Source organism: Lactuca sativa, chromosome 4 (genome assembly GCF_002870075.4).
Source record: "Lactuca sativa cultivar Salinas chromosome 4, Lsat_Salinas_v11, whole genome shotgun sequence".
Taxonomy (NCBI): domain Eukaryota; kingdom Viridiplantae; phylum Streptophyta; class Magnoliopsida; order Asterales; family Asteraceae; genus Lactuca; species Lactuca sativa.
The window spans coordinates 1097655-1114762 of record NC_056626.2 but is presented as its reverse complement, the minus strand read 5'-3'; the positions used below and the strand labels follow the sequence as shown (position 1 = coordinate 1114762).

At 39.9% G+C, this 17108-nt stretch overlaps 1 non-coding gene across 1 annotated transcript; it reads left to right on the top strand.

Annotated features, from left to right (window-relative positions):
- Window positions 1-13646: 13646 nt before the first annotated feature.
- Window positions 13647-13753, top strand: LOC111920466 (small nucleolar RNA R71). Its single transcript, XR_002859897.1, has one exon. It is a non-coding gene; the product is annotated as a small nucleolar RNA R71 (small nucleolar RNA).
- The last annotated feature ends 3355 nt before the right edge of the window (window positions 13754-17108 follow it).

Genomic DNA, 17108 nt, shown 5'->3' with positions numbered 1-17108 from the left:
TGTTGACCGAAAGACTAAGAAGTTACGACGCAAAATGGTTGGATTAGTGCTTGTCCGATGGAAACACACGAATGGGCCGAATCTCACCTGGGAGACGGAGAGTGACATGTTGAGTCGCTATCCGCATTTGTTTGTTGATGTGTGATTCCGGGGACGGAATCATTCTAAGGTGGAGAGAATTGTAACGTCTGTGTTTCCGGGCTTGCCATTTTTAGCAATGTAATAGTCTAGGTAAACCTTTGTAACCCGTTTTGAAATAATAGAAGTGTATTATTTGAGTATTATGTGTTTTGTGCTTAATTGCTTAATTATGTGGTTTGATTGATTAAGAATAAAAATAAGCGTCAAAATTTAAGTGTAAAATAAACTTGATATCTTTGGTTAATGTTGTAGTAGTTGAAACGAGGTTTCCGAATATATATTGAACGCCCAAATCTGACTTCGTATGAGGAAGTTATGATTTATTGAAGTTTCGACTTAGCGGTGTGCAGCCCGAAATACTCGTTTGTAGATCAAGCAGTTTTTAGTCGAAACAATCTAAATGAGGATCGAAGGTCTCGTTGTTGATATCGAAGCAATGAAAAGTTAGGCGAGAACGGACGTCAAACGAAGAAGTTATGAATTTATAACGAAGTTTTTCTGTCCCGGCCTATTAAAAATAAATTTAAAATTAGCCGACGGAGTCTAAACGAAAGTTGTAGAGCGTAGTCTCACCTTCGCGTGGATATAAAGAACATCGAAAACGGAGTTTGTATGAAGAAGATATGAATTTCCGAATTTTATTAAATAATTTGTATTTAATTTTAATTGGAAAATCCGACATTATCCGAAGGGGAGTCAGCGATCCGATCCGAAGTACGCCCCACGTACTCGTGTACGCCCCGCGTACACCGAAGATGTCGACACTCGTAGCAAGTGGCTTCGGATGACGAACACAGTGACGAATTCGGACCAGTAAGCCCCGCGTACTCCGAGGCTCCAGCCTCCTATAAATAGGATGCGAGGGCAGCCGAGTTCTTTTGCTATTTTCTCTCTTCTCTCTCCCGTTTCGCATCGATTTGCGTGCCAGAAATACCCCGAAGCCTCGGTATTATTCTCGAGCCCCGAGGCAAGTCCCGAGATCTCGAAGATCCCGAGAAGTGCGGTTCCCGAGCCGAAGCTCTGCCCGCGAGAAGTTCGATTTTTGTGAAGATCTTCCAGATCTGCTGAGGATTACTACTTCTGCAAGTCGTAGTGCTGTCCGATCATCTTCTGATCAAGTGAGTGTATACTACCTTTCATAAACACGATAATAATACAAGTATGGTTTGAGTGTATTAAGTATATTGTCGTTTATATGTGTGAATGTGTATTCACTTTCTTCTATCTCATAGATATGATTTATTCTCTATGAAATACGTGTTATGTGTGTGTGTGCCTCATCTGTTATGTGGAATATGTATTGATTAAAGCATGCTATACAGGTTTTCAAAACTATGTATAAAAATGTATATTTTATCTACTAATATATTGGGTAGAACATGGGTAGATAGTTGGTGTGTAATAAAACAGATGAGAGACCTCGTTGTTGCTTGATTTAGTCATCTAGCGGAGTTTAGATGACGACCACAGACTTTTCTAGATAGTCTTATGGAAACATTAGCAGGTTCGCCACCTGTAGGTGTTAATGAACTTGGGTGTTCATTCGCTGTACTCCATCCCTCTCATGGTTGCCTTATTTGACTTATATTGCTGAGGAACCCCCGAAGCATGTGTTGTCGCCCCGATGAAATATTCTTAGACTAGGTCCCTTATGTTAGTTGTTTTAGGGACATAAAGTGAGAATAACGGGAATGGGTAATTGGGTTATTGTTGGTTGGTGGAAATTAAATATGATTATTTATTGTGGGTTGAAAACCCTATATGCTCACCAGGCTCCCAAGCCTGACCCACTCAGTTTTATTTGTATTACAGGAAGTGGCGCGAGGGCATAAGATGGATGAACCATCAAGTTGTTTTGTTTACAAGTCTGTATATGTATATATTTTTTGAATGACTTGTAATGTTATCGTTTATGCTTATTGGTCTGTATCGGAACATGACACCCCGAGTTTTGATTATATAATGAAAATACATTTCTTTTATGAAATGCTTTGGTAAACATTGTTTTATCATGTTTTGTTTTTGGGAGCAAATTCCGCAACTCTTTCAAATCAAAAGGATTTACTCTGAAATTATTTTAAAAGCATAAATGAAAATCGGTCTTTTCTGGCCGAGATTTTGGGGATGTCACACCTTGTTCCCACGCACCGGAATGGGAACCAAATCCACTAGGTATTACTCATCGTACAACCTCAATACGCAATCTCTGAAAACCTCTGATGCCCAAACATATCAGTCGTCAGCAATATCGACCTCTAGAGGACAACCCAACATCCCCGAAGACTCAATAAACCTCTTGCTAATTGCAAGGAGACAAATGATTGGGTAGCACCCGAATCGAATAACACTTGAACTGTGATATCGTTCACATGGAACGATCCTAAACAACACATAAAACATATCACATAAATATCATAAACAACATATAACAAGAGTTAGGGAGAAGAAAACATACCCATCACCACATCCGGTGTGGCACGCGCCTCTCCTTGGTCAGCTGGAAAGCTCGGCTCCTCACCACTGGAGCATTTGTCTTGCCGTGTCAGCCATCCGTGATCCACAAGGTCACAGGAGCTGGCGCTCCTGATGTCAACCTCGTACATTTGGCCTTTTTATGGCCCTTCTGATTGCAATGGAAGCAAATCGGGTCTAACTTCTGAAGGGTGGGGGTAGGCGCAGTACAATCCCTCCCAAAGTGCCCAAGCTTGCTGCACTCATAGCAGCCCGATGATCCCAGTCTACAAACTCCCACATGAGTCTTGTCGCATTTCCCATAGCGGCTCTGACCCTGCTGGCCCTTCGACCTGGTTTCGTATCCCTTTGGTTTCTTCCTCGAAACCCGAGTAACCTGCCAAGCCTCCGCCTTCCTCTTCCGGATGTGCTCAATGTCAATCTCCCTCTCTCTTGCCCTGTCTATCATGTCCTCCAAGTTCGGGCATGCTGAGTAGCTGACATGTTCTTGGATGTCAGCTTTCATCATGTCATAGTACTGAGTCTTCCTCATCTCCTCGTCCCCCGCGTACTGAGGTACCAGTAAGGCCTTCTACCTGAACTTGGCAGTAATCTCTGCCACCGACTCAGTCGTCTGTCTCATGTCAAGAAACTCCCTGGATAGCTGCTAAATCTCCACAGCTGGCGTGAACTCAGCCCTAAACTTGGTCACGAAGTCCGACCAGGTCATGGCCTCAATGGCTGGGGCTCCCAAAGAATCACTGACCGCCTCCCACCAATCTCGAGCTCGGTATCTCAAACAACCTGTAGCATATCAGACGTTCGACCCCTCAGGGCAGAAGCTCGTCAACTGAGCAGACTCAATATCTACAATCTATCTCCTGGCAACAATGGGGTCCTTCACCCCATGGAAGTCTGGTGCACCACTTCCCTTAAAGTCCTTGAAGGAGAGTGTGTATCCCTGACTGGCCAGATGTCACGTCGCTCCTGAACGCCCTGAGACGCTCCTCCATTAGCTCGATGATCCCTTCTTTGATCGACTCGAAAATCATCGGGGTCGCCTCAATGATGTCTCTCGTGATCTCAAACACGATGAACTCGTGTAGTCCATCATCAAATGGCTCAGAACCTACACCCAAACCTGAACCTGATCCTGACCCAAACCCTGAACCTCCTACTCTGTGACGTGTCACCACCATTCTAAAACAAAACACATAATTTTCAGGGTCATACATAATCTCGAGAGGTCTCACACTCTCTAAAAGTTCCCTGGTTCTATCTTATCTCTCCTTGACTCGAGTATGAATCCTCTACTTTCAGTAGTACGGGCTCATACTACCTTCGACATGTATCCGTACTTTCCTCAAGGATTGCCTTGACTTCACCAAGTCCCTTCTACTACTACTGCTCACTATTTTAATCTCATCCTAGGCTTACCCTAGGGTAACTCTCCGACCTACTCTTCGCCATCAGCTGCATAAGAAATTCATGTTACCTTGACTAATCAGTTCTAGCATGAAATTCAATAAGCAAATATAGTAGGCATATTAGGCATCTTCCTAGATCATTAGCCCTAATCTAGCATGCAATTCTCAAAATCATATCATATATCATAATAAGCATGTATGGGTATCTTGGGGAAAACTTACTTGAGCTCAGCCGATTGCACGCATCACAAACCTTGTTCGTTCTCAATACTCTTTATTTTAAATTTTAGAAAAAACTATTTTCTTGAAAAAAAAATCTTTCAAACCCTCGATTTGAGCCTAGACACCCACGAATGTGTGTCCGAATCCCTCAAACCAAGGCTCTGATACCAACTTGAAACATCCCAAAATTCAAGACCAAAAATTTCATTTTTGATATAACGATTCATAAAACAATTTATAAGAAAACATCATCAAGTTAATTCATTTCATTAAAACCATAGATCACATGTCTCAATACCATATCATGAAATAGTAATAATGTCATAGTACACATCCCAAGAATCACGCGTGCGGAAATCATGTGTGTGATTCGTTGCTACCGTACCGGCTCCTTTCCCTTCAAAGAAGAAGGACTCAAAAAAAATTGAAAACTGTAAGCACAAAGCTTAGTGAGTTCCACTGTCATACCACATACCATATAATATACATATTGTCTAACATATCCGGGTACTGGACTACCCCTTCGGTCTCTTTCAGCCGGTAACTGCCTAGCATATCAAGGTGTCCTATCCACCAATACCTAGCCTAGCACACCAGGGTGTTGGCATACCCCTTCGATCCTTTCGACTAGTACCTTGCCTAGCATATCAAGGTGTTGGCCTACCTCTTCGGTCCTTTCGACCGGTACTGACGAATATTTCACCCATACTCTACCACATATCATCCTAGTGCATAACCATATAATCATATACTGCATAGCTTATCTGGGTGATGGCATACCCCTTCGTCCCTATCGACTGGTATTGGGGTCTATCCTACCCCTCCTATCACATATCACATAACATCAAAGCATACTAGCACATAAACATAAGAGATAACGACACACCAGATAATCATCACAAAGACAATCATCTCTACTATAACTCTTACTAGTGGGTCGGCCTTGGTGCCTTACACCCACTTCTACTAGAAGGTAACTCACCTCAATGTCGTGAAGTAGTTGAACTGTCCTCGATGTTGGGATCAACTTTCCTCAAACTCCTACACATAACATCTCTTTAATTACTCTTTCAAACCTATAACCCTTTAAGGGCCAACTCTAGTCAATGGTCAAGTCAAAGGTCAATACTCTGGTCAAATTCAACCTTCTGGTCCAAGTCAACATTATGGTTGACTCAACTCACCGAGTTAGTCCGTCAACTCGTCGAATTCTATGATTCAAAGAATCTCAAACTCGTGATCTAACTCGTCGAGTTTCTCCACATGACAGAATTGGGACTTTCCGTTTGAACTCGTCGAGTCCTTCCTTGGACTCATTGAGTTCTCCTTCATACAGAGTCGGGGTATTTCAATCATAACTCGCCGAGTTCATCCATGAACTCGTCGATTTCCTCTTCATATCAGTTGGGATATTTTTCTCAACTTGTTGAGTTCATCCTTGGACTTGTCGAGTTGTTTAATCCTTAAGTCCATAAACACATCCAACTAGTTGAGTCCTCTTCTAGACTCAACAAGTTTTTTCAGTAACAGAAACGTTTGGGGAACCACGACCCAACTCGACGAGTCCTAAGAACGACTCGTTGATTCCACCAAATTCTAATTCAATATAGCCGATTTTAGTCCGACTTAATGCATCCAATACATAAATCTGGCCTCTTAAGGTCGATATAACACGTAAAGTTACAAACTTTACGTTTATGCATGGGCTATTTAGCTCAAATAGCCCTAAAAAGTGGTTCTTATGATGCATGGGACTTCTATGGCCATAAAGTTGGCACCTTTATGCCATGGAGTCCCTCAAAGACTCTGGATCTGAAGGCTTGACCCCAAACATGCTTGCATCCATGAATGGTTCCAAAAATGGTTCCTTAAAGCCCTAAACTACTTCATGAAGGGATCTAATAGAGGAATAGAAAAGGTATATACTTTATACCTCAAATGAGCTGGAAATGCAACACACAACAAAGGCTCTAGATCTACTTGCCTCCTCTTGAATCCCCAAGCTTTCCTCTTCCTTCTCAAGCTTCAAATCACCAAGAACACACAACAAAGGCTCAAAAACACTCTAAATGGATTAGGGTTTCGTGAATAAGTCTTGGAGGTGATGGAGGCTATAGTTGAGGCCATGATGTGCACAAAAGTACCCACTAATTTTAATATTTATAACCTACCAAACTTAAACTAACTATGCACTTATAGGCAGTGTACCTAGTCGAATTACAGTATAGCTTGGGTAAGTCGGGTGTCGATCATAGGGAACGGTGTAACTAATTAATCTATTTGCCATCAAATTAACCTAGTTATTAACAAGTTTAGAAAAGGGTTTTATCTGATTTTACAAGATCAGACGAACTTAAATCAAATTCAATAAGTAAAAACACACTCTTGTCTAGTTCGAATCCACTTCTTCCTTATGGCTAGTTAATGATTATGGATTATCTAGTTGGTTTTAATTATATTAGTAATTTAGTTCTAACTTTACCAATAATTAATTAATTCATGTCAAACTATGTATGGTCACACACAATTAAACACAGAATCAATTATGAATATAAATATGCTATGTAAGATTTATTATGTAAACACAATTATAGTCACAATACACATTCTCTAGCACAGCTAAGTTTATTTACTCTAATTACTAACTAAGATTGGTCAATCCTAGCTCTAACAATTTAATGTTCACTAAATCATTAGGTAGACAAGTTCATGCAATTAATGGTCACTAAGCTACACAGAACATGACATTAAGCAACTAGAGAAACTAACACAAGCATGCTAGGTAATACAAATCAAACACAAGCAATTTTACCAACTAAATAAATCCATAAAAATTAAGCTATTCATAAGTTGGAAGCTTCATCTAGCTAAACAAGAGTAGCTAGATTCAGCTGCTCATAATAGCATCTAACACACCAACACAAATCAAAGTGATATGAAACATGTTCTAGTTAACAAATAAATAAACTAAATTGTGGACCTTCACTCTTTTGGTGTTGAAAGCTTCTTTCCAGGACTTTTCTTCTGCTCAAAATCGCCTTCTGGAACTCCTCTCTTTAGCTAAAAGTCCCTCTATTCATAATGGTCAAGGGTTTATATAGTTGCTGATTTTTACAAATTCACGTCGTGAATAATAAGATATTCATGTCGTGAGTTTCCGATAACCGTGTCCGTCAAGGATTCGTTCACCCGCGTACATATCTTCTAGAACCAACTCTCACGTCGTGAATCTTCAAGTTCCCACGATGTGAGAACGCTTTTTCCAGATTTTCTTTTCTTTTAATCTTTTAATTCCCAAAGTTTCTTTCTTTAACGCTTTTAGTCCCTTTTCTTCAAAATGTCTTCTTTTTGGCTGCAAATAATATTTAAGCTCATAAGTACCATTATTCTAAACAAATTGCCAACTTATTAATAAAAACGTAATTAAATATTGCCTAAAAATAGGTATAAATATGGCAATATCAAAATACCCCACACTTAAACTTTGATTGCCCTCAAGCAAATTTAAACTTAAACCTTGATTACTAACATCACATAGAACAATCCCACTCCAGCTCAACCATTATGCCAAGACCTCAATGCATGCATTTGTGTCTAAAATTTTCCAAAAGGACCCCCCCATACTTCAAATACTCACAATCTTCATAAACACTTGCCCACTTTTTCCGAACAATGCTCATTTTATGCAACCCTCCGAATCCATCCGCAGAAAACCTCCTATCCTCAAGGTATTTTTAGTTGAGCAACCTAAGCATACATAATCTAGAATTACAATCTATGATACCACTATGGAGCTCTTTTGGAATTATTTACTTCCTTGCTAATTTGATCTTTGATTTCTTTGAATTCACCACCTAGTTGTTTGATTTTTGGTATCTTCAACTTTTTGAATTTCTTGGAATTTTGATCTTTTTATCTTCACTTTAATTGCTCCAAAATTCTTCAAACTTTTCTTGCAATTCTCTTTTTTTTAGTTACATGTACCTCACTTTTTTCACTCAAAACCTACATGCTTAAGCAGAGGCGCTCAACCTCAACCTTTATTGGTTAATGATAATAATTTTCTTGGATACATTTCAGGTTTAGGCTGCTAAACATATTGCATCCCTCAAACCAAGTGGGGTTATGTTTTTGTTCCATGATTTCACTAAAATAAGGGAGGCCACAAATGCACTTTAACGTGTATTGGCTCAACTAAACATTTGAACTTTTATCGGATCATCCCATATAACACCAGCAACTACAGTTCAAATTATTATTACTAGATTCAATTATTAAAAATTCAATTTTCAAATTTTCTAGTAATTTACTTTTTCTACCCCTACCCCACACTTATTTCATACAATGCCCTCATTGTATGCATAGAATAAATCAAAACTAAAGAAAAAAAGGAGAAAAAGGAACAGACTCCCCTGGGATAGTGGCGTAAACATCTCCAAAAGTGTGGAAAACGTGCATCTTGAATATGGACTCCGAAAAAAGAAACTTGGATCTTGAACTCGCAAAATAAGGAATGTACCGGCAAAACATGAAATTGAGCCTTCAATCATCTTCAAATGTGGTGTAAATCTCCAAAATAGAACGAACAATGTGGGAAAGCATACGCCACATTGTATGGTAGTAAAAATGAGCCAAAATAATCTCCAGAATAATGACAAGAATATATAGTATCAACCCATGGAATAATAATATGTCAACAGCCTTGAACTTATGAAGAACATCGATTCACGTCGTGAGATCAGAAAAAGTCACGTCGTGAAGTCGTGTTAACGCGTATTCTGGAAACCTCCTGAAAACTGACTCACGGCGTGAATAATTAGGGTTCACGTCGTGAAAACTGGGCAGACAGAAATACATTGCCAAATACGATACAACCCAATGTCTTAATGCTTTAAGACTCTTCTAAATTCACCAGTTTTTTTGACTCTTTCGCTGACTTTCCACTCTCTTGACTCACCCCACACTTATTTTGAAAATATGGGTCTCGACTCTCAGCTTTAAACACTCCCGGCTAAAGTCGTACGCACTTATACCTCGCTATCCTTTCTAGGCGCTCCTAGCAATTTCTGAGAAACAACCACCAAAGAAGAGTAAAAGTAACATAATATTCAAATAGTTCTTACAATCCCAACAAATAAAGAATAATAAAAACAAACTAAAACCAATAAAAATAAAAAACAATCAATCATCCTCCTCATCATTATGTGCTCCACTAGTGCCAGCTCCATCACCTCCACATCCACCATACTCCGTCCATCTTGGGCAAATCGGGTAATGATACCCCAAATGAGGCGGCTGCTCCACTCCAAGATGTCAGACAACATTCTCCATAGTACCGCCGATCCAAATTACACTTAACGATAATTGGTCAAAATAACCAGCCATGTCACTTCCAAAAGGCGTACCGATCATGGAAGGAGGTGGGTGTATTGGCTGCCCGTGGTCTCCCCTTCCTCTCACGTTCCTGCGCCTCGGTCTCGGTTCTGGCGCAGGTTGGTCGGCCGGCTCCTCGTCATCATCATCATCATCATCGCCAAGGATTCCCCAATGTGTGCCATAATTTTTCACCACCCTCATTGTTTCCAGATACCCCATGCTAAACTCATTCCCCTCAATACATGTTAGGGAACGAGTAATTGCAGGAACAAGGAGGCCATAAGAGCGGGCGAATCGGGTAACAAAATGCCCTCCACAAATAGGGCTTCCAGGACGAGCACTTGTCGCATAATCTGCAAAATACCGGGCCAAGAAATATGGGATATTGCAGCAAACACCCCGTTGCAGGATGCACCATAAAAAGAACAAGTAACTTTTAGTAACTTTATCACCGTGGCGTTTGTGATCAATGGAGAAAGTGATTAAACGATGGATGAGGCGGTGTATCGGGCTTTTGATGCTACTCTCGGGCGATACACCGGAATTAAACACTCCAGTGGCAATGTTACTCCAAAACTCTGGCCCCTAAACTCCATCAGCATAGACCCGCGTGGCATCCCTAAAAAAAAAATAAACTCCTGAGTGATGGTCTCATGAGCTTCATAGAGCCCCATACGGCGAGAAAACTCCACTAGACTGCACTCCCGATACTCCCCGCCTAACCGAAACACCAAAGCACGGGGAAAAGTGGGATCTCTGACATTGTCATGAAATGTGATCGTGGAAAAGAACTCCACGCATATCTCCTTGTACACACGCTCCTGGATGTTAAAAAGGTTGAACCACCCTTTGCATATGAATTGGAATCTGTCCCCCAAAAAGATTTTTGTGAGATATTGGGACATCCTATCAACCAAGCCAACCTCCCTCAACCTCGCCCATTGAATAGTGGGAGCCACAACAAACTCTCAATTGTAGAGCCATCCCAACTGAGTATTCCATCGCGTCTAAATTTCCCGGGGTGTAGTGGTTGGAAACTCGTAAAATGGGTGTAAGCTTGCAATTCCAAGAGGTAAGTCTATTCTAGGTGCCATTTCTGCAAAATAGGAAACCAACACAGCCAAAACAACAACCCAACAATTTAGAAAAAAAACAAAGAAACTTCACAGTTCAGAATTCACGTCGTGAATTCCTAAGAATTCACGTCATGAGTTCGTAGATAGGTTCGAAAATTCGTTCTGGTTTCTGTATGAATCGGCCATGATAGTGCTTGGGGTTTACTCCTATAGCATTTTCAACCATTAATCAACTACATTCCAAGGGTAATTTATGAATCTTAGAGCTATTTCATACAATTTAACATATGAACAAACCCTAGCCCTAATTTCAACTATTAAAGAAAAATGAAGATTAATAATTAGAAATCGTTACCTTTGATGGAAGTAGTATGTAAGCACAAAGAAAACGTGTAGATTTGTCGGCTAAAATCGCAGCAATGGGGACCAAGGGGGGACCAAATTTCCCCTCTACTTTGTGCGGTATAAACAAATAGGTTCAACTTGTTTGTTTATGGCTTTATTCTATGGTCCCATGTAATTGAAAACTCACGTCATGAATTCGTAAAGATTCACGTCGTGAATGTCATCTGGACTAAAACCGGGCCATACACTCATGGATTCATCTTGCGCCTCTTAGTCTAATGGGCTAAACTATATCATTGAGAATTTATCCGGTTCATTCACGATTCACGTCGTGAATTTCTAAACTTCACGTCGTGAATAAAGTCTGGAAGAGAAAATTTATACTAATTCAATTTTGACTTTAAACTAAATTCTCAATTATTACTACTTCCATTTTAGGGTTCTTACATTCAGTGTTTAATTATGTTCTAATAGAGTTGGATGACATGATCTATGTTTTTTAAAGACAAAAATTCAAAAAGAAAAGAAAAGAAAGAGAAAAAAATTTTGCAAACCAAACTCGGGTTGCTTCCCGAAAAGCGCTTCTTTTTCTTGGAGTCTTGAGCTGGACTCCATGCCTTCTACGTTGAGTCCTCGGAAGAATCCACCACTAGGATCTTTTGTTCTTTGAATTACCTCTTGTAAGCTTGAACTCGCCTTTTGTACGCTTTTTTTGAATTCTCTTTTTTAGCTTTGACCTCTTCTTCAAGCTTGCGTTTGGTCCCTTTACTTTCTTCCTTGCACTCCATAGCATCCTCCTCCTCTTTCACCACCGGCTTTGTCACCCTTGAAGTAATCTCCTCTTCATCACTTTTCATCTCATCATCTTCTTTGCTCACCCAAGAAGGTGGACTCTTGTAAGCTATGACTTCAACCAAATATGGTATAGATGCTCTAGGTTTTGTTCTTTTGACTTGATGAACTGCCTTGATCTCTTCTTCCATAAGCTTTTCCAGTTCTTCTAGTTCATTATCTTCATTGATTGTGAACACCTCTTCTTGAACATGTTCCTTTGGAAAGCCATCTTCTATCCCAAAAACTTCTTTTTCATCACCAACCCTCAAGGTGAGCTTAGACTCGCGAATATCAACCAAACCACCAACAGTGTTAAGCAATGGACGACCAAGGATAATTGGAACATCGGGATCTTCCTTCATATCCAAAACTACAAAAAATCTATTGGAAAAACAAATTTCCCAATTTTCACCAAAATATCCTCCATGATGCCCTGGGGTTATGTCACTGAACGGTTCGCCATGTGAATAGTCATTCTTGTAGCCTTCATCTTCTAAATTTCTAACTTCTGATAAAATGAATAAGGCATCAAATTAATGCTAGCCCCAGAATCGGCTAAAGCATTAACCTTCATTTTGTTGCCAAATTCACACGGAAGAGTGAGGCATCCAGGATCTCCCATCTTCTTCAGTGTCTCTCCCAACACAGCTTTTGAGCTTTGTTCACTTAGAATCACCTTAGAATGCTTCTTTAATTGCTTGCGAGTGTCTATCAAATCTTGTAGTAATTTTTGATGCTCGGGAATTTTGGATAAGGACTCGATAAAAGGAGTATTAAGCGGGATCCCCTTCACATGCTTGACAAACTCTCTATGCTCTATTTCCAATGGATTAAGGGTAGCTTGGGAAGGAAAAGGCAAAGGTGGCTGATAAACCGAACCAGCTACAGAATTTTTCTGTTCATGATGGGCCCACGTCGTGAATTCTAGAATTCAGCAGCTTCATGATTTTCGAGCTTGGGCTTCTTCAACTTTGGATCGGGCTGCTGTGGTTCTTCTCCCAATGTCTCCAAGAACTTAGAGATGGCTTCTTCTTTAGTGTCTATGGCCATTACATGAGATTGGGTCTTCGTTTCGGGATTTTTCGGGGATAACTTCTCATGAACTTGAGTGGCTAGTTGACCAACTTGTACTTCAAGGTTATGGATGGAGGCTTGCTGATTCTTTATTAAAGTTTGTTGTTAAATAATAGCAGAATCAATGGCATCGTGTCTCTTTTCCGAAGCTTCCATAAACTTCATCAACATGGTCTATAGATCGGGTTTCTTCTCGGCTGGTGGCTGCTCCTTTTGATAGAAGCCTCGACCTGTCTGCCTATACTTTTCTTCTTTTTGCTTCTTATACTCTTCATATGGCAGCCACTCCTTCTTTTGTTTCCTCCAGTCCTCATCAAACTTATCCCCACTCGAGTAGCACACTTGAGCTTTTCTGTTCCCAAACTCATCTAAATTGTAGTCCTTAGTCAAGTGTGGACCACTACATCTCTCGCAACTCGCTCTTATGGCATGTATTGACTGGTCCATTTGTGTTATCCTTCGATCCAAATTATTCAGCATAGCCATCACAGCTGCTATTTCTTCAGTTTGGGCCCCTCCACCGCCTTTGATTCCATCTTACCTAGGGTTGTGGTATTCGCGAGAGTGCTTCGCGAATTCTTCAATCAACTCCTTGACCCCCCTTGGATTTTTCTTTGTCAAAGGTCCTTGAGAGTCAAGGAGTTATCTCGTCATAACGTTGACCCCATCATAGAAAATCGACATCTCTTGTTGCACATTTAGATCATGTTGAGGGCAATTTCTGAGCAAGCCCTTGTACCGCTCCCATGCTTCGTATAATGACTCCCCCGGCTATTACTCAAAGTTAGCTATTGCCTTCTTGAGTTTAGCTATCTTGGATGGTGGGCAAAACTGGTCTAGAAATTGCTCACGCATTTGAGCCCAAGTGGTGATTGTGCCCGGTGGAAGTGATTTTAACCACTCTTTAGCAGCTCCCTTGAAAGTAATGGGAAGCATCCTATGCAAGACGGTGTTTCTGTTGACATTTGGGACATTGAAGTAATCCGCAATGTTGTTGACTTCATCTAGATGCTTAAAAGCATCCTCATGATCTTTCCCAAAAAAATGGGATATCCTTCAGTGCAGTCAAGATGTGCCCCTTCAGCTCGAATGTGGCAATGGCAGGTATTGCAGGTTAGACTAAACCGGGACCCACATCTTCTCGGATCCGCTTCTTGTAAGCTCCCATGGACATCTCTTCAATTGCTGCCATCTCGTTCCTTGGCTCGTTCTCGGGTCCGCTCGTATGTTCTTCAAATTCCAGCTCGGTATCGTATTCGGATTCGGTTTGGACGGCTATTTCATCCAAGTGTTCAAAATTGCTCTCGTGCCTTGAGGATGTACTTGACTCTCCTGTCTTCTTTCCCGACTTCCTTGAAAATGTTGACTTTAATTCTTGTAGTGGCGTCTTCTTATCAGTCTTCTTGTGAAGTGCAGCTTCTGGATCTTCAATTGGTGGCAACAAAGGTGTGGTAGATCCTCTGGTCATGAACTCCTGCAACTTGCTAAACTAAAAACGTAAAACTGAACCAAAATAAGAAAATACTAAAAACTGAAAATCGCAGCTTTCACGTCGTGACTTTATAAAACTCACGTCGTGAATTCTATGACAGAAACAGAAAAACAATTTCTTTTATATGCTAAGCAACTAAGCTAATAAACAAAAATAACCAATAAATAACTGATTAACTTTTTGCAAAGTTTATTCCACAAAAAGGGTCGATTAATCTAATGCAACTAAATAAACTAATAAACGCGCCGCTCCCCGGCAACGGCGCCAAAAACTTGATGTGCACAAAAGTACCCACTAATTTTAGTATTTATAACCTAATAAACTTAAACTAACTATGCACTTATAGGCAGTGTACCTAGTCGGATTACAGTATAGCTTGGGTAAGTCGGGTGTCGATCACAGGGAACGGTGTTACTAATTAATCTATTTGCTATCAAATTAACCTAGTTATTAACAAGTTTAGAAAAGAGTTTTATCTGATTTTACAAGATCAGACGAACTTAAATCAAATTCAATAAGTAAAAACACACTCTTGTCTAGTTCGAATCCACTTCTTCCTTATGGCTAGTTAATGATTATGGATTATCTAGTTGGCTTTAATTATATTAGTAATTTAGTTCTAACTTTACCAATAATTAATTAATTCATGTCAAACTATGTATGGTCACACACAATTAAACACAGAATCAATTATGAATATAAATATGCTATGTAAGATTTATTATGTAAACACAATTATAGTCACAATACACATTCTCTAGCACAGCTAAGTTTATTTACTCTAATTACTAACTAAGATTGGTCAATCCTAGCTCTAACAATTTAATGTTCACTAAATCATTAGGTAGACAAGTTCATGCAATTAATGGTCACTAAGCTACACAGAACATGACATTAAGCAACTAGAGAAACTAACACAAGCATGCTAGGTAATACAAATCAAACACAAGCAATTTTACCAACTAATTAAATCCATAAAAATTAAGCTATTCATAAGTTGGAAGCTTCATCTAGCTAAACAAGAGTAGCTAGATTCAGCTGCTCATAATAGCATCTAACACACCAACACAAATCAAAGTGATATGAAACATGTTCTAGTTAACAAATAAATAAACTAAATTGTGGACCTTCACTCTTTTGGTGTTGAAAGCTTCTTTCTAGGGCTTTTCTTCTACTCAAAATCGCCTTCTGGAACTCCTCTCTTCAGCCAAAAGTCCCTCTATTCGTAATGGTCAAGGGTTTATATAGTTGCTGATTTTTACAAATTCACGTTGTGAATAATAAGATATTCACGTCGTGAGTTTCAGATAACCGTGCCCGTCAAGGATTCCTTCACCCACGTACATATCTTCTAGAACCAACTGTCACGTCGTGAATCTTCAAGTTCCCACGACGTGAGAACGCTTTTTCCAGATTTTCTTTTCTTTTAATCTTTTAATTCCCAATGTTTCTTTCTTTAAAGCTTTTAGTCCCTTTACTTCAAAATGTCTTCTTTTTGGTTGCAAATAACATTTAAGCTCATAAGTACCATTATTCTAAACAAATTACCAACTTATTAATAAAAATGTACTTAAATATTGCCTAAAAATTGGTATAAATACGGCAATATCAGGCCAGTTAAGGCGTTTAAATAGGGTGCAAAGCCTGAAGATTAGGGTTTCACCCTGACAGCCCTGCTCGTCGAGTCGAGGCCTCTCGACTCGTCGACTAGACTTCAAGTCCCGCGTCCAATCATTCATTCCTAATCGACGAGTCTAGGGCCTCCAACTCTTCGAGTCCCTTGCAAAAATGAATAATTCTATATTAAAATGCATACCAGGAACCGGGCGTTACATAAAGTCATAAAGTTCCTGACATTATGACTTTTCATGGCTTAATGGGGTCCAAACCATAATCCAAGTTTCCTAACTTCATAAAAAAGGTCACCAATTCTTGCATGACAGGATAATACTCGTCAAGATCCAAACTTTATGACTTAATGAGCTCAAAAAGGACCAAATATGAGGCTCAAAGGTTCTGGAGTAACTTCTATTCACAAGATCCATAATCTTGGGACCAAAGCATAGAAATACCACCCAAAACTAAATCTACAAGGGAAGTCATCAAGGTTAAGACTTTATACCTCCAGAAGATAGATCAAGATGCACAAATTCTATATCCACAAGTTCCAAGTTAACCAACACTTCTCCAATGGCTCCTTCCTCTTCAATGTTTACCAAAAACACACCAAATCAGTCAAAAGTCCCAAGAATGCTAAAATGGAGGCTAAGATTTCAATCTTAGGGTTAAGATTGATGGAGGCTGAAGAGAATAGGGGTTGAACATAATTTAAGGCCTTTAAATAGGGCCCAAGACCCTAAATTATGGTTTGCACCTGATTGGAGTATGCTGTACGTACTCCTGGTATGCCCAGTATACTCTAAAGGCCAACCACAATCATCCATCCTAGTACACCCAACGTACTCCCTGCTCGCCGAGTGTACTAGGCTTAGCCTTAAACCAGCAAAATTCCGAAGGCCATAACTTCTTCATTCTAAGTCCGATTTCAACGATCCTTATATCCACGGAAAGGTAACAAGAAGCTCTACAGTCCTATCGACTCTCTTTTGCCTTAAAACTTTCCGAACTTAAATCCAAAATTCATAAAAGGCCTGAATCATCACTTTATGG